Source organism: Phyllobates terribilis, unplaced genomic scaffold (genome assembly GCF_046119375.1).
Source record: "Phyllobates terribilis strain yellow unplaced genomic scaffold, ASM4611937v1 Scaffold_2__4_contigs__length_985480577, whole genome shotgun sequence".
Classification (NCBI taxonomy): domain Eukaryota; kingdom Metazoa; phylum Chordata; class Amphibia; order Anura; family Dendrobatidae; genus Phyllobates; species Phyllobates terribilis.
This window is the reverse complement of record NW_027362762.1, coordinates 560,661,591-560,688,993: the sequence shown is the minus strand read 5'-3', so window position 1 is coordinate 560,688,993 and position 27,403 is coordinate 560,661,591.

Here is a 27,403-nt window from a genome sequence, read left to right as displayed (position 1 = left end):
CTAAGTCCAAAAAAAAAGTGTTTTCAACTTTTTTCAATTTTACCCCCGTGGGATATATATTCTACCCACACACATTTGGAACTCTCCTCATTTAGTGGATATTTTCACAAAAAAGTGAAATTTTCAAAAATCTAGAAAATTGGCTCAAAACGGCTAAATATCAAGGACTCATTGGGCGAATCGCTTTGGAACTGAAATCGGAACGCTCACTGACATTTCCCCAATCTGAAAGTCTGATAAACGCCGGAAAAATGACTAAGTCCAAAAAAAAAAATTTTTCAACTTTTTTCAATTTTACCCCCGTGGGATATATATTCTACCCACACACATTTGGAACTCTCCTGGGGTACCCTCACACATATTATTCCCTCATTTAGTGGATATTTTCACAAAAAAGTGAAATTTTCAAAAATCCAGAAAATTGGCTCAAAACGACTAAATATCAAGGACTCATTGGGAGAATCACTGGAACTTAAATTGGAACGCTCACTGACATTTGCCCTATCTGAAAGTCTTATAAACGCCGGAAAAATGACTAAGTCCAAGAAAAAAGTGTTTTCAACTTTTTTCAATTTTACCCCCGTGGGATATATATTCTACCCACTCACAATTGGAACTCTCCTGGGGTACCCTCACACATATTATTCCCTCATTTAGTGGATATTTTCACAAAAAAGTGAAATTTTCAAAAATCCCGAAAATTGGCTGAAAACGACTAAATATCAAGGACTCATTGGGCGAATCGCTCTGTAACTGAAATCGGAACGCTCACTGACATTTCCCCTATCTGAAAGTCTGATAAACGCTGGAAAAATGACTAAGTCCAAATAAAAAAATTTTTCAACTTTTTTCAATTTTACCCCCGTGGGATATATATTCTACCCACACACATTTGGAACTCTCCTGGGGTACCATCACACATATTATTCCCTCATTTAGTGGATATTTTCACAAAAAAGTGAAATTTTCAAAAAATCCAGAAAATTGTCTGAAAACGACTAAATATCAAGGACTCATTGGGCGAATCGATCTGGAACTAAAATCGGAACACTCACTGACATTTCCCCTATCTGAAAGTCTGATAAACGACGGAAAAATGACTCAGTCCAAGAAAAAAAAAATTTCAACTTTTTTCAATTTTACCCCCGTGGGATATATATTCTACCCACACACATTTGGAACTCTCCTAGGGTACCCTCACACATATTATTCCCTCATTTAGTGGATATTTTCACAAAAAAGTGAAATTTTCAAAAAATCAAGAAAATTTCCTGAAAACGACTAAATATCAAGGACTCATTGGGCGAATCGCTCTGGAACTGAAATCGGAACGCTCACTGACATTTCCCCTATCTGAAAGTCTGATAAACGCCGGAAAAATGACTAAGTCCAAAAAAAAAATTTTTTCAACTTTTTTCAATTTTACCCCTGTGGGATATATATTCTACCCACACACATTTGGAACTCTCCTGGGGTACCCTCACACATATTATTCCCTCATTTAGTGGATATTTTCACAAAAAAGTAAAATTTTCAAAAATCCAGAAAATTGTCTGAAAACGACTAAATATCAAGGACTCATTGGGCGAATCGCTCTGGAACTGAAATCGGAGCGCTCACTCACATTTCCCCTATCTGAAAGTCTGATAAACGCCGGAAAAATGACTAAGTCCAAGAAAAAAGTGTTTTCAACTTTTTTCAATTTTACCCCTGTGGGAAATATATTCTACCCACACACATTTGGAACTCTCCTGGGGTACCCTCACACATATTATTCCCTCATTTAGTGGATATTTTAACAAAAAAGTGAAATTTTCAAAAATCCCGAAAATTGGCTGAAAACGACTAAATATCAAGGACTCATTGGGCGAATCGCTCTGGAACTGAAATCGGAACGCTCACTGACATTTCCCCTATCTGAAAGTCTGATAAACGCCGGAATAATGACTAAGTCCAAAGAAAAATTTTTTTCAACTTTTTTTAATTTTTCCCCGTGGGATATATATTCTACCCACACACATTTGGAACTCTCCTGGGGTACCCTCACACATATTATTCCCTCATTTAGTGGATATTTTCACAAAAAAGTGAAATTTTCAAAAATCCAGAAAATTGGCTCAAAACGACTAAATATCAAGGACTCATTGGGAGAATCACTGGAACTTAAATTGGAACGCTCACTGACATTTGCCCTATCTGAAAGTCTTATAAACGCCGGAAAAATGACTAAGTCCAAGAAAAAAGTGTTTTCAACTTTTTTCAATTTTACCCCCGTGGGATATATATTCTACCCACTCACAATTGGAACTCTCCTGGGGTACCCTCACACATATTATTCCCTCATTTAGTGGATATTTTCACAAAAAAGTGAAATTTTCAAAAATCCCGAAAATTGGCTGAAAACGACTAAATATCAAGGACTCATTGGGCGAATCGCTCTGTAACTGAAATCGGAACGCTCACTGACATTTCCCCTATCTGAAAGTCTGATAAACGCTGGAAAAATGACTAAGTCCAAATAAAAAAATTTTTCAACTTTTTTCAATTTTACCCCCGTGGGATATATATTCTACCCACACACATTTGGAACTCTCCTGGGGTACCATCACACATATTATTCCCTCATTTAGTGGATATTTTCACAAAAAAGTGAAATTTTCAAAAAATCCAGAAAATTGTCTGAAAACGACTAAATATCAAGGACTCATTGGGCGAATCGATCTGGAACTAAAATCGGAACACTCACTGACATTTCCCCTATCTGAAAGTCTGATAAACGACGGAAAAATGACTCAGTCCAAGAAAAAAAAAATTTCAACTTTTTTCAATTTTACCCCCGTGGGATATATATTCTACCCACACACATTTGGAACTCTCCTAGGGTACCCTCACACATATTATTCCCTCATTTAGTGGATATTTTCACAAAAAAGTGAAATTTTCAAAAAATCAAGAAAATTTCCTGAAAACGACTAAATATCAAGGACTCATTGGGCGAATCGCTCTGGAACTGAAATCGGAACGCTCACTGACATTTCCCCTATCTGAAAGTCTGATAAACGCCGGAAAAATGACTAAGTCCAAAAAAAAAATTTTTTCAACTTTTTTCAATTTTACCCCTGTGGGATATATATTCTACCCACACACATTTGGAACTCTCCTGGGGTACCCTCACACATATTATTCCCTCATTTAGTGGATATTTTCACAAAAAAGTAAAATTTTCAAAAATCCAGAAAATTGTCTGAAAACGACTAAATATCAAGGACTCATTGGGCGAATCGCTCTGGAACTGAAATCGGAGCGCTCACTCACATTTCCCCTATCTGAAAGTCTGATAAACGCCGGAAAAATGACTAAGTCCAAGAAAAAAGTGTTTTCAACTTTTTTCAATTTTACCCCTGTGGGAAATATATTCTACCCACACACATTTGGAACTCTCCTGGGGTACCCTCACACATATTATTCCCTCATTTAGTGGATATTTTAACAAAAAAGTGAAATTTTCAAAAATCCCGAAAATTGGCTGAAAACGACTAAATATCAAGGACTCATTGGGCGAATCGCTCTGGAACTGAAATCGGAACGCTCACTGACATTTCCCCTATCTGAAAGTCTGATAAACGCCGGAATAATGACTAAGTCCAAAGAAAAATTTTTTTCAACTTTTTTTAATTTTTCCCCGTGGGATATATATTCTACCCACACACATTTGGAACTCTCCTGGGGTACCCTCACACATATTATTCCCTCATTTAGTGGATATTTTCACAAAAAAGTGAAATTTTCAAAAATCCAGAAAAATTGTCTGAAAACTACTAAATATCAAGGACTCATTGGGCGAATCGCTCTGGAACTGAAATCGGAAAGCTCACTCACATTTCCCCTATCTGAAAGTCTGATAAACGCCGGAAAAATGACTAAGTCCAAAAAAAAATTTTTTTCAATTTTACCCCCGTGGGATATATATTCTACCCACTCACATTTGGAACTCTCCTGGGGAACCCTCACACATATTATTCCCTCATTTAGTGGATATTTTCACAAAAAATTGAAATTTTCCAAAAATTCAGAAAACTGGCTGAAAACGACTAAATATCTAGGACTCATTGGGCGAATCGCTCTGGAACTGAAATCGGAACGCTCACTGACATTTCCCCTATCTGAAAGTCTGATAAACGCCGGAAAAATGACTAAGTCCAAGAAAAAAGTATTTTCAACTTTTTTCAATTTTACCCCCGTGGGATATATATTCTACCCACTCACATTTGGAACTCTCCTGGGGTACCCTCACATATATTATTCCCTCATTTAATGGATATTTTCACAAAAAAGTGAAATTTTCCAAAAATCAAGAAAATTGGCTGAAAACGACAAAATATCAAGGACTCATTGGGCGAATCGCTCTGGAACTGAAATCGGAACGCTCACTGACATTTCCCCTATCTGAAAGTCTGATAAACGCCGGAAAAATGACTCAGTCCAAGAAAAAAAAAATTTCAACTTTTTTCAATTTTACCCCCGTGGGATATATATTCTACCCACACACATTTGGAACTCTCCTGGGGTACCCTCACACATATTATTCCCTCATTTAGTGGATATTTTCACAAAAAAGTAAAATTTTCAAAAATCCAGAAAATTGTCTGAAAACGACTAAATATCAAGGACTCATTGGGCGAATCGCTCTGGAACTGAAATCGGAGCGCTCACTCACATTTCCCCTATCTGAAAGTCTGATAAACGCCGGAAAAATGACTAAGTCCAAGAAAAAAGTGTTTTCAACTTTTTTCAATTTTACCCCCGTGGGATATATATTCTACCCACTCACATTTGGAACTCTCCTGGGGTACCCTCACACATATTATTCCCTCATTTAGTGGATATTTTCACAAAAAAGTGAAATTTTCAAAAAATCCAGAAAATTGTCTGAAAACGACTAAATATCAAGGACTCATTGGGCGAATCGATCTGGAACTAAAATAGGAACACTCACTGACATTTCCCCTATCTGAAAGTCTGATAAACGCCGGAAAAATGACTCAGTCCAAGAAAAAAAAAATTTAAACTTTTTTCAATTTTACCCCTGTGGGATATATATTCTACCCACACACATTTGGAACTCTCCTGGGGTACCCTCACACATATTATTCCCTCATTTAGTGGATATTTTCACAAAAAAGTGAAATTTTCAAAAATCCCGAAAATTGGCTGAAAACGACTAAATATCAAGGACTCATTGGGCGATTCGCTCTGGAACTGAAATCGGAACGCTCACTGACATTTCCCCTATCTGAAAGTCTGATAAACGCCGGAAAAATGGCTAAGTCCAAAAAAAAATTTTTTTCAATTTTACCCCCGTGGGATATATATTCTACCCACTCACATTTGGAACTCTCCTGGGGTACCCTCACACATATTATTCCCTCATTTAGTGGATATTTTCACAAAAAAGTGAAATTTTCAAAAATCCAAAATATTGGCTGAAAACGACTAAATATCAAGGACTCATTGGGCGAATCGCTCTGGAACTGAAATCGGAATGCTCACTGACATTTCCCCTATCTGAAAGTCTGATAAACGCCGGAAAAATGACTAAGTCCAAGAAAAAAGTGTTTTCAACTTTTTTCAACTTTACCACCGTGGGATATATATTCTACCCACTCACATTTGGAACTCTCCTGGGGTACCCTCACACATATTATTCCCTCATTTAGTGGATATTTTTACAAAAAAGTGAAATTTTCAAAAAATCCAGAAAATTGGTTGAAAACGACTAAATATCAAGGACTCATTGGGCGAATCGCTCTGGAACTGAAATCGGAACGCTCACTGACATTTCCCCTATCTGAAAGTCTGATAAACGCCGGAAAAATGACTCAGTCCAAGAAAAAAAAAAATTCAACTTTTTTCAATTTTACCCCTGTGAGATATATATTCTACCTACACACATTTGGAACTCTCCTGGGGTACCCTCACATATATTATTCCCTCATTTAGTGGATATTTTCACAAAAAAGTGAAATTTTCAAAAAATCCAGAAAATTGGCTGAAAACGACTAAATATCAAGGACTCATTGGGCGAATCGCTCTGGAACTGAAATCGGAATGCTCACTGACATTTGACCTATCTGAAAATCTGATAAACGCCTGAAAAATGACTAAGTCCAAGAAAAAAGTGTTTTCAACTTTTTTCAATTTTACCCCCGTGGGATTTATATTCTACCCACTCCCAATTGGAACTCTCCTGGTGTACCCTCACACATATTATTCCCTCATTTAGTGGATATTTTCACAAAAAAGTGAAATTTTCCAAAAATCCAGAGAATTGGCTGAAAACGACTAAATATCAAGGACTCATTGGGCGAATCGCTTTGGAACTGAAATCGGAACGCTCACTGACATTTCCCCTATCTGAAAGTCTGATAAACGCCGGAAAAATGACAGTCCAAGAAAAAAGTGTTTTCAACTTTTTTCAATTTTACCCCCGTGGGATAAATATTCTACCCACACACATTTGGAACTCTCCTGGGATACCCTCACACATATTATTCCCTCATTTAGTGGATATTTTCACAAAAAAGTGAAATTTTCAAAAATCCAGAAAATTGGCTCAAAACGACTAAATATCAAGGACTCATTGGGAGAATCGCTCTGGAACTTAAATCGGAATGCTCACTGACATTTGCCCTATCTGAAAGTCTGATAAACGCCGGAAAAATGACTAAGTCCAAGAAAAAAGTGTTTTCAACTTTTTTCAATTTTACCCCCGAGGGATATATATTCTACCGACTCACAATTCTAACTCTCCTGGGGTAGCCTCACACATATTATTCCCTCATTTAGTGGATATTTTCACAAAAAAAGTGAAATTTTCCAAAAATCCAGAAAATTGGCTGAAAACGACTAAATATCAAGGACTCATTGGGCGAATCGCTCTGGAACTGAAATCGGAACGCTCACTGACATTTGCCCTATCTGAAAGTCTGATAAACGCCGGAAAAATGACGAAGTCTAAAGAAAAATTTTTTTCAACTTTTTTCAATTTTACCCCCGTGGGATATATATTCTACCCACACACATTTGGAAATCTCCTGGGGTACCCTCACACATATTATTCCCTCATTTAGTGGATATTTTCACAAAAAAGTGAAATTTTCAAAAATTCAGAAAAATTGGCTGAAAACGACTAAATATCAAGGACTCATTGGGCGAATCGCTCTGGAACTGAAATCGGAAAGATCACTCACATTTCCCCTATCTGAAAGTCTGATAAACGCCGGAAAAATGACTAAGTCCAAAAAAAAATTTTTTTCAATTTTATCCCCGTGGGATATATATTCTACCCACTCACATTTGGAACTCTCCTGGGGTACCCTCACACATATTATTCCCTCAATTAGAGGATATTTTTACAAAAAAGTGAAATTTTCAAAAAATCCAGAAAATTGGTTGAAAACGACTAAATATCAAGGACTCATTGGGCGATTCGCTCTGGAACTGAAATCGGAACGCTCACTGACATTTCCCCTATCTGAAAGTCTGATAAACGCCGGAAAAATGACTCAGTCCAAGAAAAAAAAAATTTCAACTTTTTTCAATTTTACCCCTGTGAGATATATATTCTACCTACACACATTTGGAACTCTCCTGGGGTACCCTCACATATATTATTCCCTCATTTAGTGGATATTTTCACAAAAAAGTGAAATTTTCAAAAAATCCAGAAAATTGGCTGAAAACGACTAAATATCAAGGACTCATTGGGCGAATCGCTCTGGAACTGAAATCGGAACGCTCACTGACATTTGCCCTATCTGAAAGTCTGATAAACGCCGGAAAAATGACTAAGTCTAAGAAAAAAGTGTTTTCAACTTTTTTCAATTTTACCCCCGTGGGATATATATTCTACCCACACACATTTGGAACTCTCCTGGGGTACCCTCACACATATTATTCCCTCATTTAGTGGATATTTTCACAAAAAAGTGAAATTTTCCAAAAATCCAGAGAATTGGCTGAAAACGACTAAATATCAAGGACTCATTGGGCGAATCGCTTTGGAACTGAAATCGGAACGCTCACTGACATTTCCCCTATCTGAAAGTCTGATAAACGCCGGAAAAATGACAGTCCAAGAAAAAAGTGTTTTCAACTTTTTTCAATTTTACCCCGTGGGATAAATATTCTACCCACACACATTTGGAACTCTCCTGGGATACCCTCACACATATTATTCCCTCATTTAGTGGATATTTTCACAAAAAAGTGAAATTTTCAAAAATCCAGATAATTGGCTCAAAACGACTAAATATCAAGGACTCATTGGGAGAATCGCTCTGGAACTTAAATCGGAATGCTCACTGACATTTGCCCTATCTGAAAGTCTGATAAACGCCGGAAAAATGACTAAGTCCAAGAAAAAAGTGTTTTCAACTTTTTTCAATTTTACCCCCGAGGGATATATATTCTACCCACTCACAATTCTAACTCTCCTGGGGTAGCCTCACACATATTATTCCCTCATTTAGTGGATATTTTCACAAAAAAAGTGAAATTTTCCAAAAATCCAGAAAATTGGCTGAAAACGACTAAATATCAAGGACTGATTGGGCGAATCGCTCTGAAACTGAAATCGGAACTCTCACTGACATTTGCCCTATCTGAAAGTCTGATAAACGGCGGAAAAATGACGAAGTCTATAGAAAAATTTTTTTCAACTTTTTTCAATTTTACCCCCGTGGGATAAGTATTCTACCCACACACATTTGGAACTCTCCTGGGATACCCTCACACATATTATTCCCTCATTTTGTAGATATTTTAACAAAAAAGTGAAATTTTCAAAAATCCAGAAAATTGGCTCAAAACGACTAAATATCAAGGACTCATTAGGCGAATCACTCTGGAACTTAAATCGGAACGCTCACTGACATTTGCCCTATCTGAAAGTCTGATAAACGCCGGAAAAATGACTAAGTGTGAGAAAAAAGTGTTTTCAACTTTTTTCAATTTTACCCCCGTGGGATATATATTCTACCCACACACATTTGTAACTCTTCTGGGGTAGCCTCACACATATTATTCCCTCATTTAGTGGATATTTTCAAAAAAAGTGAAATTTTCCAAAAATCCAGAAAATTGGCTGAAAACGACTAAATATCAAGGACTCATTGGGCGAATCGCTTTGGAACTGAAATCGGAACGCTCACTGACATTTCCCCTATCTGAAAGTCTGATAAACGCCGGAAAAATGACTCAGTCCAAGAAAAAAAAAATTTCAACTTTTTTCAATTTTACCCCTGTGAGATATATATTCTACCTACACACATTTGGAACTCTCCTGGGGTACCCTCACATATATTATTCCCTCATTTAGTGGATAATTTCACAAAAAAGTGAAATTTTCAAAAAATCCAGAGAATTGGCTGAAAACGACTAAATATCAAGGACTCATTGGGCGAATCGCTCTGGAACTGAAATCGGAATGCTCACTGACATTTCCCCTATCTGAAAGTCTGATAAACGCCGGAAAAATGACTAAGTGTAAGAAAAAAGTGTTTTCAACTTTTTTCAATTTTACCCCCGTGGGATATATATTCTACCCACACACATTTGTAACTCTTCTGGGGTAGCCTCACACATATTATTCCCTCATTTAGTGGATATTTTCAAAAAAAGTGAAATTTTCCAAAAATCCAGAAAATTGGCTGAAAACGACTAAATATCAAGGACTCATTGGGCGAATCGCTTTGGAACTGAAATCGGAACGCTCACTGACATTTCCCCTATCTGAAAGTCTGAGAAACGCCGGAAAAATGACTAAGTCTAAGAAAAAAGTGTTTTCAACTTTTTTCAATTTTACCCCCGTGGGATATATATTCTACCCATTCACAATTGGAACTCTCCTGGGGTACCCTCACACATATTATTCCCTCAGTTAGTGGATATTTTCACAAAAAAGTGAAATTTTCAAAAATCCAAAATATTGTCTGAAAACGACTAAATATCAAGGACTCATTGGGCGAATCGCTTTGGAACTGAAATCGGAACGCTCACTGACATTTCCCCTATCTGAAAGTCTGATAAAAGCCGGAAAAATGACAGTCCAAGAAAAAAGTGTTTTCAACTTTTTTCAATTTTACCCCGTGGGATAAATATTCTACCCACACACATTTGGAACTCTCCTGGGATACCCTCACACATATTATTCCCTCATTTAGTGGATATTTTCACAAAAAAGTGAAATTTTCAAAAATCCAGAAAATTGGCTCAAAACGACTAAATATCAAGGACTCATTGGGAGAATCGCCCTGGAACTTAAATCGGAATGCTCACTGACATTTGCCCTATCTGAAAGTCTGATAAACGCCGGAAAAATGACTAAGTCCAAGAAAAAAGTGTTTTCAACTTTTTTCAATTTTACCCCCGAGGGATATATATTCTACCCACTCACAATTCTAACTCTCCTGGGGTAGCCTCACACATATTATTCCCTCATTTAGTGGATATTTTCACAAAAAAAGTGAAATTTTCCAAAAATCCAGAAAATTGGCTGAAAACGACTAAATATCAAGGACTCATTGGGCGAATCGCTCTGAAACTGAAATTGGAACGCTCACTGACATTTGCCCTATCTGAAAGTCTGATAAACGCCGGAAGAATGACGAAGTCTAAAGAAAAATTTTTTTCAACTTTTTTCAATTTTACCCCCGTGGGATATATATTCTACCCACACACATTTGGAAATCTCCTGGGGTACCCTCACACATATTATTCACTCATTTAGTGGATATTTTCACAAAAAAGTGAAATTTTCAAAAATCTAGAAAATTGGCTGAAACCGACTAAATATCAAGGACTCATTGGGCGAATCGCTCTGGAACTGAAATCGGAATGCTCACTGACATTTCCCCTATCTGAAAGTCTGATAAACGCCGGAAAAATGACTAAGTCCAAAAAAAAAATTTTTTCAACTTTTTTCAATTTTACCCCCGTGGGATATATATTCTACCCACACACATTTGGAACTCTCCTGGGGTACCCTCACACATATTATTCCCTCATTTAGTGGATATTTTCACAAAAAAGTGAAATTTTCAAAAATCCAGAAAATTGGCTGAAAACGACTAAATATCAAGGACTCATTGGGCGAATCGCTCTGGAACTGAAATCGGAATGCTCACTGACATTTCCCCTATCTGAAAGTCTGATAAACGCCGGAAAAATGACTAAGTGTAAGAAAAAAGTGTTTTCAACTTTTTTCAATTTTACCCCCGTGGGATATATATTCTACCCACACACATTTGTAACTCTTCTGGGGTAGCCTCACACATATTATTCCCTCATTTAGTGGATATTTTCAAAAAAAGTGAAATTTTCCAAAAATCCAGAAAATTGGCTGAAAACGACTAAATATCAAGGACTCATTGGGCGAATCGCTTTGGAACTGAAATCGGAACGCTCACTGACATTTCCCCTATCTGAAAGTCTGAGAAACGCCGGAAAAATGACTAAGTCTAAGAAAAAAGTGTTTTCAACTTTTTTCAATTTTACCCCCGTGGGATATATATTCTACCCATTCACAATTGGAACTCTCCTGGGGTACCCTCACACATATTATTCCCTCAGTTAGTGGATATTTTCACAAAAAAGTGAAATTTTCAAAAATCCAAAATATTGTCTGAAAACGACTAAATATCAAGGACTCATTTTGCGAATCGCTTTGTATCTGAAATCGGAACGCTCACTGACATTTCCCCTATCTGAAAGTCTGATAAAAGCCGGAAAAATGACAGTCCAAGAAAAAAGTGTTTTCAACTTTTTTCAATTTTACCCCGTGGGATAAATATTCTACCCACACACATTTGGAACTCTCCTGGGATACCCTCACACATATTATTCCCTCATTTAGTGGATATTTTCACAAAAAAGTGAAATTTTCAAAAATCCAGAAAATTGGCTCAAAACGACTAAATATCAAGGACTCATTGGGAGAATCGCTCTGGAACTTAAATCGGAATGCTCACTGACATTTGCCCTATCTGAAAGTCTGATAAACGCCGGAAAAATGACTAAGTCCAAGAAAAAAGTGTTTTCAACTTTTTTCAATTTTACCCCCGAGGGATATATATTCTACCCACTCACAATTCTAACTCTCCTGGGGTAGCCTCACACATATTATTCCCTCATTTAGTGGATATTTTCACAAAAAAAGTGAAATTTTCCAAAAATCCAGAAAATTGGCTGAAAACGACTAAATATCAAGGACTCATTGGGCGAATCGCTCTGAAACTGAAATTGGAACGCTCACTGACATTTGCCCTATCTGAAAGTCTGATAAACGCCGGAAAAATGACGAAGTCTAAAGAAAAATTTTTTTCAACTTTTTTCAATTTTACCCCCGTGGGATATATATTCTACCCACACACATTTGGAAATCTCCTGGGGTACCCTCACACATATTATTCACTCATTTAGTGGATATTTTCACAAAAAAGTGAAATTTTCAAAAATCTAGAAAATTGGCTGAAACCGACTAAATATCAAGGACTCATTGGGCGAATCGCTCTGGAACTGAAATCGGAATGCTCACTGACATTTCCCCTATCTGAAAGTCTGATAAACGCCGGAAAAATGACTAAGTCCAAAAAAAAAATTTTTTCAACTTTTTTCAATTTTACCCCCGTGGGATATATATTCTACCCACACACATTTGGAACTCTCCTGGGGTACCCTCACACATATTATTCCCTCATTTAGTGGATATTTTCACAAAAAAGTGAAATTTTCAAAAATCCAGAAAATTGGCTGAAAACGACTAAATATCAAGGACTCATTGGGCGAATCGCTCTGGAACTGAAATCGGAATGCTCACTGACATTTGCCCTATCTGAAAGTCTGATAAACGGCGGAAAAATGACTAAGTCCAAAAAAAAATTTTTTTCAACTTTTTTCAATTTTACCCCCGTGGGATAAGTATTCTACCCACACACATTTGGAACTCTCCTGGGATACCCTCACACATATTATTCCCTCATTTTGTAGATATTTTAACAAAAAAGTGAAATTTTCAAAAATCCAGAAAATTGGCTCAAAACGACTAAATATCAAGGACTCATTAGGCGAATCACTCTGGAACTTAAATCGGAACGCTCACTGACATTTGCCCTATCTGAAAGTCTGATAAACGCCGGAAAAATGACTAAGTGTAAGAAAAAAGTGTTTTCAACTTTTTTCAATTTTACCCCCGTGGGATATATATTCTACCCACACACATTTGTAACTCTTCTGGGGTAGCCTCACACATATTATTCCCTCATTTAGTGGATATTTTCACAAAAAAGTGAAATTTTCCAAAAATCCAGAAAATTGGCTGAAAACGACTAAATATCAAGGACTCATTGGGCGAATCGCTTTGGAACTGAAATCGGAACGCTCACTGACATTTCCCCTATCTGAAAGTCTGATAAACGCCGGAAAAATGACTAAGTCTAAGAAAAAAGTGTTTTCAACTTTTTTCAATTTTACCCCCGTGGGATATATATTCTACCCACACACATTTGGAACTCTCCTGGGGTACCCTCACACATATTATTCCCTCAGTTAGTGGATATTTTCACAAAAAAGTGAAATTTTCAAAAATCCAAAATATTGGCTGAAAACGACTAAATATCAAGGACTCATTGGGCGAATCACTCTGGAACTGAAATCGGAACGCTCACTGACATTTCCCCTATCTGAAAGTCTGATAAACGCTGGAAAAATGACAGTCCAAGAAAAAAGTGTTTTCAACTTTTTTCAATTTTACCCCCGTGGGATAAATATTCTACCCACACACATTTGGAACTCTCCTGGGATACCCTCACACATATTATTCCCTCATTTAGTGGATATTTTCACAAAAAAGTGAAATTTTCAAAAATCCAGAAAATTCGCTCAAAACGACTAAATATCAAGGACTCATTGGGAGAATCGCTCTGGAACTGAAATCGGAACGCTCACTGACATTTGCCCTATCTGAAAGTCTGATAAACGCCGGAAAAATGACGAAGTCTAAAGAAAAATTTTTTTCAACTTTTTTCATTTTTACCCCCGTGGGATATATATTCTACCCACACACATTTGGAACTCTCCTGGGGTACCCTCACACATATTATTCCCTCATTTAGTGGATATTTTCACAAAAAAGTGAAATTTTCAAAAATCCAGAAAATTGGCTGAAAACGACTAAATATCAAGGACTCATTGGGCGAATCGCTCTGGAACTGAAATCGGAATGCTCACTGACATTTCCCCTATCTGAAAGTCTGATAAACGCCGGAAAAATGACTAAGTCTAAGAAAAAAGTGTTTTCAACTTTTTTCAATTTTACCCCCGTGGGAGATATATTCTACCCACACACATTTGTAACTCTTCTGGGGTAGCCTCACACATATTATTCCCTCATTTAGTGGATATTTTCAAAAAAAGTGAAATTTTCCAAAAATCCAGAAAATTGGCTGAAAACGACTAAATATCAAGGACTCATTGGGCGAATCGCTTTGGAACTGAAATCGGAATGCTCACTGACATTTCCCCTATCTGAAAGTCTGAGAAACGCCGGAAAAATGACTAAGTCTAAGAAAAAAGTGTTTTCAACTTTTTTCAATTTTACCCCCGTGGGATATATATTCTACCCATTCACAATTGGAACTCTCCTGGGGTACCCTCACACATATTATTCCCTCAGTTAGTGGATATTTTCACAAAAAAGTGAAATTTTCAAAAATCCAAAATATTGTCTGAAAACGACTAAATATCAAGGACTAATTGGGCGAATCGCTTTGGAACTGAAATCGGAACGCTCACTGACATTTCCCCTATCTGAAAGTCTGATAAAAGCCGGAAAAATGACAGTCCAAGAAAAAAGTGTTTTCAACTTTTTTCAATTTTACCCCGTGGGATAAATATTCTACCCACACACATTTGGAACTCTCCTGGGATACCCTCACACATATTATTCCCTCATTTAGTGGATATTTTCACAAAAAAGTGAAATTTTCAAAAATCCAGAAAATTGGCTCAAAACGACTAAATATCAAGGACTCATTGGGAGAATCGCTCTGGAACTTAAATCGGAATGCTCACTGACATTTGCCCTATCTGAAAGTCTGATAAATGCCGGAAAAATGACTAAGTCCAAGAAAAAAGTGTTTTCAACTTTTTTCAATTTTACCCCCGAGGGATATATATTCTACCCACTCACAATTCTAACTCTCCTGGGGTAGCCTCACACATATTATTCCCTCATTTAGTGGATATTTTCACAAAAAAAGTGAGATTTTCCAAAAATCCAGAAAATTGGCTGAAAACGACTAAATATCAAGGACTCATTGGGCGAATCGCTCTGAAACTGAAATTGGAACGCTCACTGACATTTGCCCTATCTGAAAGTCTGATAAACGCCGGAAAAATGACGAAGTCTAAAGAAAAATTTTTTTCAACTTTTTTCAATTTTACCCCCGTGGGATATATATTCTACCCACACACATTTGGAAATCTCCTGGGGTACCCTCACACATATTATTCACTCATTTAGTGGATATTTTCACAAAAAAGTGAAATTTTCAAAAATCTAGAAAATTGGCTGAAACCGACTAAATATCAAGGACTCATTGGGCGAATCGCTCTGGAACTGAAATCGGAATGCTCACTGACATTTCCGCTATCTGAAAGTCTGATAAACGCCGGAAAAATGACTAAGTCCAAAAAAAAAATTTTTTCAACTTTTTTCAATTTTACCCCCGTGGGATATATATTCTACCCACACACATTTGGAACTCTCCTGGGGTACCCTCACACATATTATTCCCTCATTTAGTGGATATTTTCACAAAAAAGTGAAATTTTCAAAAATCCAGAAAATTGGCTGAAAACGACTAAATATCAAGGACTCATTGGGCGAATCGCTCTGGAACTGAAATCGGAATGCTCACTGACATTTCCCCTATCTGAAAGTCTGATAAACGGCGGAAAAATGACTAAGTCCAAAAAAAAATTTTTTTCAACTTTTTTCAATTTTACCCCCGTGGGATAAGTATTCTACCCACACACATTTGGAACTCTCCTGGGATACAATCACACATATTATTCCCTCATTTTGTAGATATTTTAACAAAAAAGTGAAATTTTCAAAAATCAAGAAAATTGGCTCAAAACGACTAAATATCAAGGACTCATTAGGCGAATCACTCTGGAACTTAAATCGGAACGCTCACTGACATTTGCCCTATCTGAAAGTCTGATAAACGCCGGAAAAATGACTAAGTGTAAGAAAAAAGTGTTTTCAACTTTTTTCAATTTTACCCCCGTGGGATATATATTCTACCCACACACATTTGTAACTCTTCTGGGGTAGCCTCACACATATTATTCCCTCATTTAGTGGATATTTTCACAAAAAAGTGAAATTTTCCAAAAATCCAGAAAATTGGCTGAAAACGTCTAAATATCAAGGACTCATTGGGCGAATCGCTTTGGAACTGAAATCGGAACGCTCACTGACATTTCCCCTATCTGAAAGTCTGATAAACGCCGGAAAAATGACTAAGTCTAAGAAAAAAGTGTTTTCAACTTTTTTCAATTTTACCCCCGTGGGATATATATTCTACCCATTCACAATTGGAACTCTCCTGGGGTACACTCACCCTCATTTAGTGGATATTTTCACAAAAAAAGTGAAATTTTCCAAAAATCCAGAAAATTGTCTGAAAACCACTAAATATCAAGGACTCATTGGGCGAATCGCTCTGGAACTGAAATCGGAACGCTCACTGACATTTGCCCTATCTGAAAGTCTGATAAACGCCGGAAAAATGAGTAAGTCCAAGAAAAAAGTGTTTTCAACTTTTTTCAATTTTACCCCCGTGGGATATATATTCTACCCACACACATTTGGAACTCTCCTGGGGTACCCTCACACATATTATTCCCTCAGTTAGTGGATATTTTCACAAAAAAGTGAAATTTTCAAAAATCCAAAATATTGGCTGAAAACGACTAAATATCAAGGACTCATTGGGCGAATCACTCTGGAACTGAAATCGGAACGCTCACTGACATTTCCCCTATCTGAAAGTCTGATAAACGCCGGAAAAATGACAGTCCAAGAAAAAAGTGTTTTCAACTTTTTTCAATTTTACCCCCGTGGGATAAATATTCTACCCACACACATTTGGAACTCTCCTGGGATACCCTCACACATATTATTCCCTCATTTAGTGGATATTTTCACAAAAAAGTGAAATTTTCAAAAATCCAGAAAATTGGCTCAAAACGACTAAATATCAAGGACTCATTGGGAGAATCGCTCTGGAACTGAAATCGGAACGCTCACTGACATTTGCCCTATCTGAAAGTCTGATAAACGCCGGAAAAATGACGAAGTCTAAAGAAAAATTTTTTTCAACTTTTTTCATTTTTACCCCCGTGGGATATATATTCTACCCACACACATTTGGAACTCTCCTGGGGTACCCTCACACATATTATTCCCTCATTTAGTGGATATTTTCACAAAAAAGTGAAATTTTCAAAAATCCAGAAAATTGGCTGAAAACGACTAAATATCAAGGACTCAGTGGGCGAATCGCTTTGGAACTGAAATCGGAACGCTCACTGACATTTCCCCTATCTGAAAGTCTGAGAAACGCCGGAAAAATGACTGAGTCTAAGAAAAAAGTGTTTTCAACTTTTTTCAATTTTACCCCCGTGGGATATATATTCTACCCATTCACAATTGGAACTCTCCTGGGGTACCCTCACACATATTATTCCCTCAGTTAGTGGATATTTTCACAAAAAAGTGAAATTTTCAAAAATCCAAAATATTGTCTGAAAACGACTAAATATCAAGGACTCATTGGGCGAATCACTCTGGAACTGAAATCGGAATGCTCACTGACATTTGCCCTATCTGAAAGTCTGATAAACGCCGGAAAAATGACGAAGTCTAAAGAAAAATTTTTTTCAACTTTTTTCAATTTTACCCCCGTGGGATATATATTCTACCCACACACATTTGGAAATCTCCTGGGGTACCCTCACACATATTATTCCCTCATTTAGTGGATATTTTCACAAAAAAGTGAAATTTTCAAAAATCTAGAAAATTGGCTGAAAACGACTAAATATCAAGGACTCATTGGGCGAATCGCTCTGGAACTGAAATCGGAATGCTCACTGACATTTCCCCTATCTGAAAGTCTGATAAACGCCGGAAAAATGACTAAGTCCAAAAAAAAAATTTTTTCAACTTTTTTCAATTTTACCCCCGTGGGATATATATTCTACCCACACACATTTGGAACTCTCCTGGGGTACCCTCACACATATTATTCCCTCATTTAGTGGATATTTTCACAAAAAAGTGAAATTTTCAAAAATCCAGAAAATTGGCTGAAAACGACTAAATATCAAGGACTCATTGGGCGAATCGCTCTGGAACTGAAATCGGAATGCTCACTGACATTTCCCCTATCTGAAAGTCTGATAAACGGCGGAAAAATGACTAAGTCCAAAAAAAAATTTTTTTCAACTTTTTTCAATTTTACCCCCGTGGGATAAGTATTCTACCCACACACATTTGGAACTCTCCTGGGATACCCTCACACATATTATTCCCTCATTTTGTAGATATTTTAACAAAAAAGTGAAATTTTCAAAAATCCAGAAAATTGGCTCAAAACGACTAAATATCAAGGACTCATTAGGCGAATCACTCTGGAACTTAAATCGGAACGCTCACTGACATTTGCCCTATCTGAAAGTCTGATAAACGCCGGAAAAATGACTAAGTGTAAGAAAAAAGTGTTTTCAACTTTTTTCAATTTTACCCCCGTGGGATATATATTCTACCCACACACATTTGTAACTCTTCTGGGGAAGCCTCACACATATTATTCCCTCATTTAGTGGATATTTTCACAAAAAAGTGAAATTTTCCAAAAATCCAGAAAATTGGCTGAAAACGACTAAATATCAAGGACTCATTGGGCGAATCGCTTTGGAACTGAAATCGGAACGCTCACTGACATTTCCCCTATCTGAAAGTCTGATAAACGCCGGAAAAATGACTAAGTCTAAGAAAAAAGTGTTTTCAACTTTTTTCAATTTTACCCCCGTGAGATATATATTCTACCCATTCACAATTGGAACTCTCCTGGGGTACCCTCACACATATTATTCCCTCAGTTAGTGGATATTTTCACAAAAAAGTGAAATTTTCAAAAATCCAAAATATTGTCTGAAAACGACTAAATATCAAGGACTCATTGGGCGAATCGCTCTGGAACTGAAATCGGAATGCTCACTGACATTTGCCCTATCTGAAAGTCTGATAAACGCCGGAAAAATGACGAAGTCTAAAGAAAAATTTTTTTCAACTTTTTTCAATTTTACCCCCGTGGGATATATATTCTACCCACACACATTTGGAAATCTCCTGGGGTACCCTCACACATATTATTCCCTCATTTAGTGGATATTTTCACAAAAAAGTGAAATTTTCAAAAATCTAGAAAATTGGCTGAAAACGACTAAATATCAAGGACTCATTGGGCGAATCGCTCTGGAACTGAAATCGGAATGCTCACTGACATTTCCCCTATCTGAAAGTCTGATAAACGCCGGAAAAATGACTAAGTCCAAAAAAAAAATTTTTTCAACTTTTTTCAATTTTACCCCCGTGGGATATATATTCTACCCACACACATTTGTAACTCTTCTGGGGTAGCCTCACACATATTATTCCCTCATTTAGTGGATATTTTCACAAAAAAGTGAAATTTTCCAAAAATCCAGAAAATTGGCTGAAAACGACTAAATATCAAGGACTCATTGGGCGAATCGCTTTGGTACTGAAATCGAAACGCTCACTGACATTTCCCCTATCTGAAAGTCTGATAAACGCCGGAAAAATGACTAAGTCTAAGAAAAAAGTGTTTTCAACTTTTTTCAATTTTACCCCCGTGAGATATATATTCTACACATTCACAATTGGAACTCTCCTGGGGTACCCTCACCCTCATTTAGTGGATATTTTCACAAAAAAAGTGAAATTTTCCAAAAATCCAGAAAATTTTCTGAAAACCACTAAATATCAAGGACACATTGGGCGAATCGCTCTGGAACTGAAATCGGAACGCTCACTGACATTTGCCCTATCTGAAAGTCTGATAAACGCCGGAAAAATGAGTAAGTCCAAGAAAAAAGTGTTTTCAACTTTTTTCAATTTTACCCCCGTGGGATATATATTCTACCCACACACATTTGGAACTCTCCTGGGGTACCCTCACACATATTATTCCCTCATTTAGTGGATATTTTCACAAAAAAGTGAAATTTTCAAAAATCCAGAAAATTGGCTCAAAACGACTAAATATCAAGGACTCATTGGGAGAATCGCTCTGGAACTGAAATCGGAACGCTCACTGACGTTTGCCCTATCTGAAAGTCTGATAAACGCCGGAAAAATGACGAAGTCTAAAGAAAAATTTTTTTCAACTTTTTTCAATTTTACCCCCGTGGGATGTATATTCTACCCACACACATTTGGAACTCTCCTGGGGTACCCTCACACATATTATTCCCTCATTTAGTGGATATTTTCACAAAAAAGTGAAATTTTCAAAAATCCAGAAAATTGGCTGAAAACGACTAAATATCAAGGACTCATTGGGCGAATCGCTCTGGAACTGAAATCGGAATGCTCACTGACATTTCCCCTATCTGAAAGTCTGATAAACGCCGGAAAAATGACTAAGTGTAAGAAAAAAGTGTTTTCAACTTTTTACAATTTTACCCCCGTGGGATATATATTCTACCCACACACATTTGTAACTCTTCTGGGGTAGCCTCACACATATTATTCCCTCATTTTGTGGATATTTTCAAAAAAAGTGAAATTTTCCAAAAATCCAGAAAATTGGCTGAAAACGTCTAAATATCAAGGACTCATTGGGCGAATCGCTCTGGAACTGAAATCGGAATGCTCACTGACATTTGCCCTATCTGAAAGTCTGATAAACGCCGGAAAAATGACTAAGTCCAAAAAAATTTTTTTTCAATTTTACCCCCATGGGATAAATATTCTACCCACACACATTTGGAACTCTCCTGGGATACCCTCACACATATTATTCCCTCATTTAGTGGATATTTTCACAAAAAAGTGAAATTTTCAAAAATCCAGAAAATTGGTTCAAAACGACTAAATATCAAGGACTCATTGGGAGAATCGCTCTGGAACTTAAATCGGAACGCTCACTGACATTTGCCCTATCTGAAAGTCTGATAAACGCCGGAAAAATGACTAAGTCCAAGAAAAAAGTGTTTTCAACTTTTTTCAATTTTACCCCCGTGGGATATATATTCTACCCACACACATTTGGAACTCTCCTAGGGTACCCTCACACATATTATTCCCTCATTTAGTGGATATTTTCACAAAAAAAGTGAAATTTTCAAAAATCCAGAAAATTGGCTGAAAACAACTAAATAACAAGTAATCATTGGGAGAATCGCTCTGGAACTGAAAACAGAACTCTCACTGACATTTCCCCTATCTGAAAGTCTGATAAACGCCGGAAAAATGACGAAGTTTAAAGAAAAATTTTTTTCAACTTTTTTCAATTTTACCCCCGTGGGATATATATTCTACCCACACACATTTGGAACTCTCCTGGGGTACCCTCACACATATTATTCCCTCATTTAGTGGATATTTTCACAAAAATGTGAAATTTTCAAAAATCCAGAAAATTGGCTGAAAACGACTAAATATCAAGGACTCATTGGGCGAATCGCTCTGGAACTGAAATCGGAATGCTCACTGACATTTCCCCTATCTGAAAGTCTGATAAACGCCGGAAAAATGACTAAGTGTAAGAAAAAAGTGTTTTCAACTTTTTTCAATTTTACCCCCGTGGGATATATATTCTACCCACACACATTTGTAACTCTTCTGGGGTAGCCTCACACATATTATTCCCTCATTTAGTGGATATTTTCAAAAAAAGTGAAATTTTCCAAAAATCCAGAAAATTGGCTGAAAACGACTAAATATCAAGGACTCATTGGGCGAATCGCTTTGGAACTGAAATCGGAACGCTCACTGACATTTCCCCTATCTGAAAGTCTGAGAAACGCCGGAAAAATGACTAAGTCTAAGAAAAAAGTGTTTTCAACTTTTTTCAATTTTACCCCCGTGGGATATATATTCTACCCATTCACAATTGGAACTCTCCTGGGGTACCCTCACACATATTATTCCCTCAGTTAGTGGATATTTTCACAAAAAAGTGAAATTTTCAAAAATCCAAAATATTGTCTGAAAACGACTAAATATCAAGGACTCATTGGGCGAATCGCTCTGGAACTGAAATCGGAATGCTCACTGACATTTGCACTATCTGAAAGTCTGATAAACGCCGGAAAAATGACGAAGTCTAAAGAAAAATTTTTTTCAACTTTTTTCAATTTTACCCCCGTGGGATATATATTCTACCCACACACATTTGTAACTCTTCTGGGGTAGCCTCACACATATTATTCCCTCATTTAGTGGATATTTTCACAAAAAAGTGAAATTTTCCAAAAATCCAGAAAATTGGCTGAAAACGACTAAATATCAAGGACTCATTGGGCGAATCGCTTTGGAACTGAAATCGGAACGCTCACTGACATTTCCCCTATCTGAAAGTCTGATAAACGCCGGAAAAATGACTAAGTCTAAGAAAAAAGTGTTTTCAACTTTTTTCAATTTTACCCCCGTGAGATATATATTCTACCCATTCACAATTGGAACTCTCCTGGGGTACCCTCACCCTCATTTAGTGGATATTTTCACAAAAAAAGTGAAATTTTCCAAAAATCCAGAAAATTGTCTGAAAACCACTAAATATCAAGGACACATTGGGCGAATCGCTCTGAAACTGAAATCGGAACGCTCACTGACATTTGCCCTATCTGAAAGTCTGATAAACGCCGGAAAAATGAGTAAGTCCAAGAAAAAAGTGTTTTCAACTTTTTTCAATTTTACCCCCGTGGGATATATATTCTACCCACACACATTTGGAACTCTCCTGGGGTACCCTCACACATATTATTCCCTCAGTTAGTGGATATTTTCACAAAAAAGTGAAATTTTCAAAAATCCAAAATATTGGCTGAAAACGACTAAACATCAAGGACTCATTGGGCGAATGGCTCTGGAACTGAAATCGGAACGCTCACTGACATTTCCCCTATCTGAAAGTCTGATAAACGCCGGAAAAATGACAGTCCAAGAAAAAAGTGTTTTCAACTTTTTTCAATTTTACCCCCGTGGGATAAATATTCTACCCACACACATTTGGAACTCTCCTGGGATACCCTCACACATATTATTCCCTCATTTAGTGGATATTTTCACAAAAAAGTGAAATTTTCAAAAATCCAGAAAATTGGCTCAAAACGACTAAATATCAAGGACTCATTGGGAGAATCGCTCTGGAACTGAAATCGGAACGCTCACTGACGTTTGCCCTATCTGAAAGTCTGATAAACGCCGGAAAAATGACGAAGTCTAAAGAAAAATTTTTTTCAACTTTTTTCAATTTTACCCCCGTGGGATATATATTCTACCCACACACATTTGGAACTCTCCTGGGGTACCCTCACACATATTATTCCCTCATTTAGTGGATATTTTCACAAAAAAGTGAAATTTTCAAAAATCCAGAAAATTGGCTGAAAACGACTAAATATCAAGGACTCATTGGGCGAATCGCTCTGGAACTGAAATCGGAATGCTCACTGACATTTCCCCTATCTGAAAGTCTGATAAACGCCGGAAAAATGACTAAGTGTAAGAAAAAAGTGTTTTCAACTTTTTACAATTTTACCCCCGTGGGATATATATTCTACCCACACACATTTGTAGCTCTTCTGGGGTAGCCTCACACATATTATTCCCTCATTTTGTGGATATTTTCAAAAAAAGTGAAATTTTCCAAAAATCCAGAAAATTGGCTGAAAACGACTAAATATCAAGGACTCATTGGGCGAATCGCTCTGGAACTGAAATCGGAATGCTCACTGACATTTGCCCTATCTGAAAGTCTGATAAACGCCGGAAAAATGACTAAGTCCAAAAAAATTTTTTATCAATTTTACCCCCATGGGATAAATATTCTACCCACACACATTTGGAACTCTCCTGGGATACCCTCACACATATTATTCCCTCATTTAGTGGATATTTTCACAAAAAAGTGAAATTTTCAAAAATCCAGAAAATTGTCTCAAAACGACTAAATATCAAGGACTCATTGGGAGAATCGCTCTGGAACTTAAATCGGAACGCTCACTGACATTTGCCCTATCTGAAAGTCTGATAAACGCCGGAAAAATGACTAAGTCCAAGAAAAAAGTGTTTTCAACTTTTCTCAATTTTACCCCCGTGGGATATATATTCTACCCACACACATTTGGAACTCTCCTAGGGTACCCTCACACATATTATTCCCTCATTTAGTGGATATTTTCACAAAAAAAGTGAAATTTTCAAAAATCCAGAAAATTGGCTGAAAACAACTAAATAACAAGTAATCATTGGGAGAATCGCTCTGGAACTGAAAACAGAACTCTCACTGACATTTCCCCTATCTGAAAGTCTGATAAACGCCGGAAAAATGACGAAGTTTAAAGAAAAATTTTTTTCAACTTTTTTCAATTTTACCCCCGTGGGATATATATTCTACCCACACACATTTGGAACTCTCCTGGGGTACCCTCACACATATTATTCCCTCATTTAGTGGATATTTTCACAAAAAAGTGAAATTTTCAAAAATCCAGAAAATTGGCTGAAAACGACTAAATATCAAGGACTCATTGGGCGAATCGCTCTGGAACTGAAATCGGAATGCTCACTGACATTTCCCCTATCTGAAAGTCTGATAAACGCCGGAAAAATGACTAAGTGTAAGAAAAAAGTGTTTTCAACTTTTTTCAATTTTACCCCCGTGGGATATATATTCTACCCACACACATTTGTAACTCTTCTGGGGTAGCCTCACACATATTATTCCCTCATTTAGTGGATAATTTCACAAAAAAGTGAAATTTTCCAAAAATCCAGAAAATTGGCTGAAAACGACTAAATATCAAGGACTCATTGGGCGAATCGCTTTGGAACTGAAATCGGAACGCTCACTGACATTTCCCCTATCTGAAAGTCTGATAAACGCCGGAAAAATGACTAAGTCTAAGAAAAAAGTGTTTTCAACTTTTTTCAATTTTACCCCCGTGAGATATATATTCTACCCATTCACAATTGGAACTCTCCTGGGGTACCCTCACCCTCATTTAGTGGATATTTTCACAAAAAAAGTGAAATTTTCCAAAAATCCAGAAAATTGTCTGAAAACCACTAAATATCAAGGACACATTGGGCGAATCGCTCTGGAACTGAAATCGGAACGCTCACTGACATTTGCCCTATCTGAAAGTCTGATAAACGCCGGAAAAATGAGTAAGTCCAAGAAAAAAGTGTTTTCAACTTTTTTCAATTTTACCCCCGTGGGATATATATTCTACCCACACACATTTGGAACTCTCCTGGGGTACCCTCACACATATTATTCCCTCAGTTAGTGGATATTTTCACAAAAAAGTGAAATTTTCAAAAATCCAAATTATTGGCTGAAAACGACTAAACATCAAGGACTCATTGGGCGAATGGCTCTGGAACTGAAATCGGAACGCTCACTGACATTTCCCCTATCTGAAAGTCTGATAAACGCTGGAAAAATGACAGTCCAAGAAAAAAGTGTTTTCAACTTTTTTCAATTTTACCCCCGTGGGATAAATATTCTACCCACACACATTTGGAACTCTCCTGGGATACCCTCACACATATTATTCCCTCAGTTAGTGGATATTTTCACAAAAAAGTGAAATTTTCAAAAATCCAAAATATTGTCTGAAAACGACTAAATATCAAGGACTCATTGGGCGAATCGCTCTGGAACTGAAATCGGAATGCTCACTGACATTTGCCCTATCTGAAAGTCTGATAAACGCCGGAAAAATGACGAAGTCTAAAGAAAAATTTTTTTCAACTTTTTTCAATTTTACCCCCGTGGGATATATATTCTACCCACACACATTTGGAAATCTCCTGGGGTACCCTCACACATATTATTCCCTCATTTAGTGGATATTTTCACAAAAAAGTGAAATTTTCAAAAATCTAGAAAATTGGCTGAAAACGACTAAATATCAAGGACTCATTGGGCGAATCGCTCTGGAACTGAAATCGGAATGCTCACTGACATTTCCCCTATCTGAAAGTCTGATAAACGCCGGAAAAATGACTAAGTCCAAAAAAAAAATTTTTTCAACTTTTTTCAATTTTACCCCCGTGGGATATATATTCTACCCACACACATTTGGAACTCTCCTGGGGTACCCTCACACATATTATTCCCTCATTTAGTGGATATTTTCACAAAAAAGTGAAATTTTCAAAAATCCAGAAAATTGGCTGAAAACGACTAAATATCAAGGACTCATTGGGCGAATCGCTCTGGAACTGAAATCGGAATGCTCACTGACATTTCCCCTATCTGAAAGTCTGATAAACGCCGGAAAAATGACTAAGTCCAAAAAAAAAATTTTTTCAACTTTTTTCAATTTTACCCCCGTGGGATATATATTCTACCCACACACATTTGGAACTCTCCTGGGATACCCTCACACATATTATTCCCTCATTTTGTAGATATTTTAACAAAAAAGTGAAATTTTCAAAAATCCAGAAAATTGGCTCAAAACGACTAAATATCAAGGACTCATTAGGCGAATCACTCTGGAACTTAAATCGGAACGCTCACTGACATTTGCCCTATCTGAAAGTCTGATAAACGCCGGAAAAATGAGTAAGTCCAAGAAAAAAGTGTTTTCAACTTTTTTCAATTTTACCCCCGTGGGATATATATTCTACCCACACACATTTGGAACTCTCCTGGGGTACCCTCACACATATTATTCCCTCAGTTAGTGGATATTTTCACAAAAAAGTGAAATTTTCAAAAATCCAAAATATTGGCTGAAAACGACTAAATATCAAGGACTCATTGGGCGAATGGCTCTGGAACTGAAATCGGAACGCTCACTGACATTTCCCCTATCTGAAAGTCTGATAAACGCCGGAAAAATGACAGTCCAAGAAAAAAGTGTTTTCAACTTTTTTCAATTTTACCCCCGTGGGATAAATATTCTACCCACACACATTTGGAACTCTCCTGGGATACCCTCACACATATTATTCCCTCATTTAGTGGATATTTTCACAAAAAAGTGAAATTTTCAAAAATCC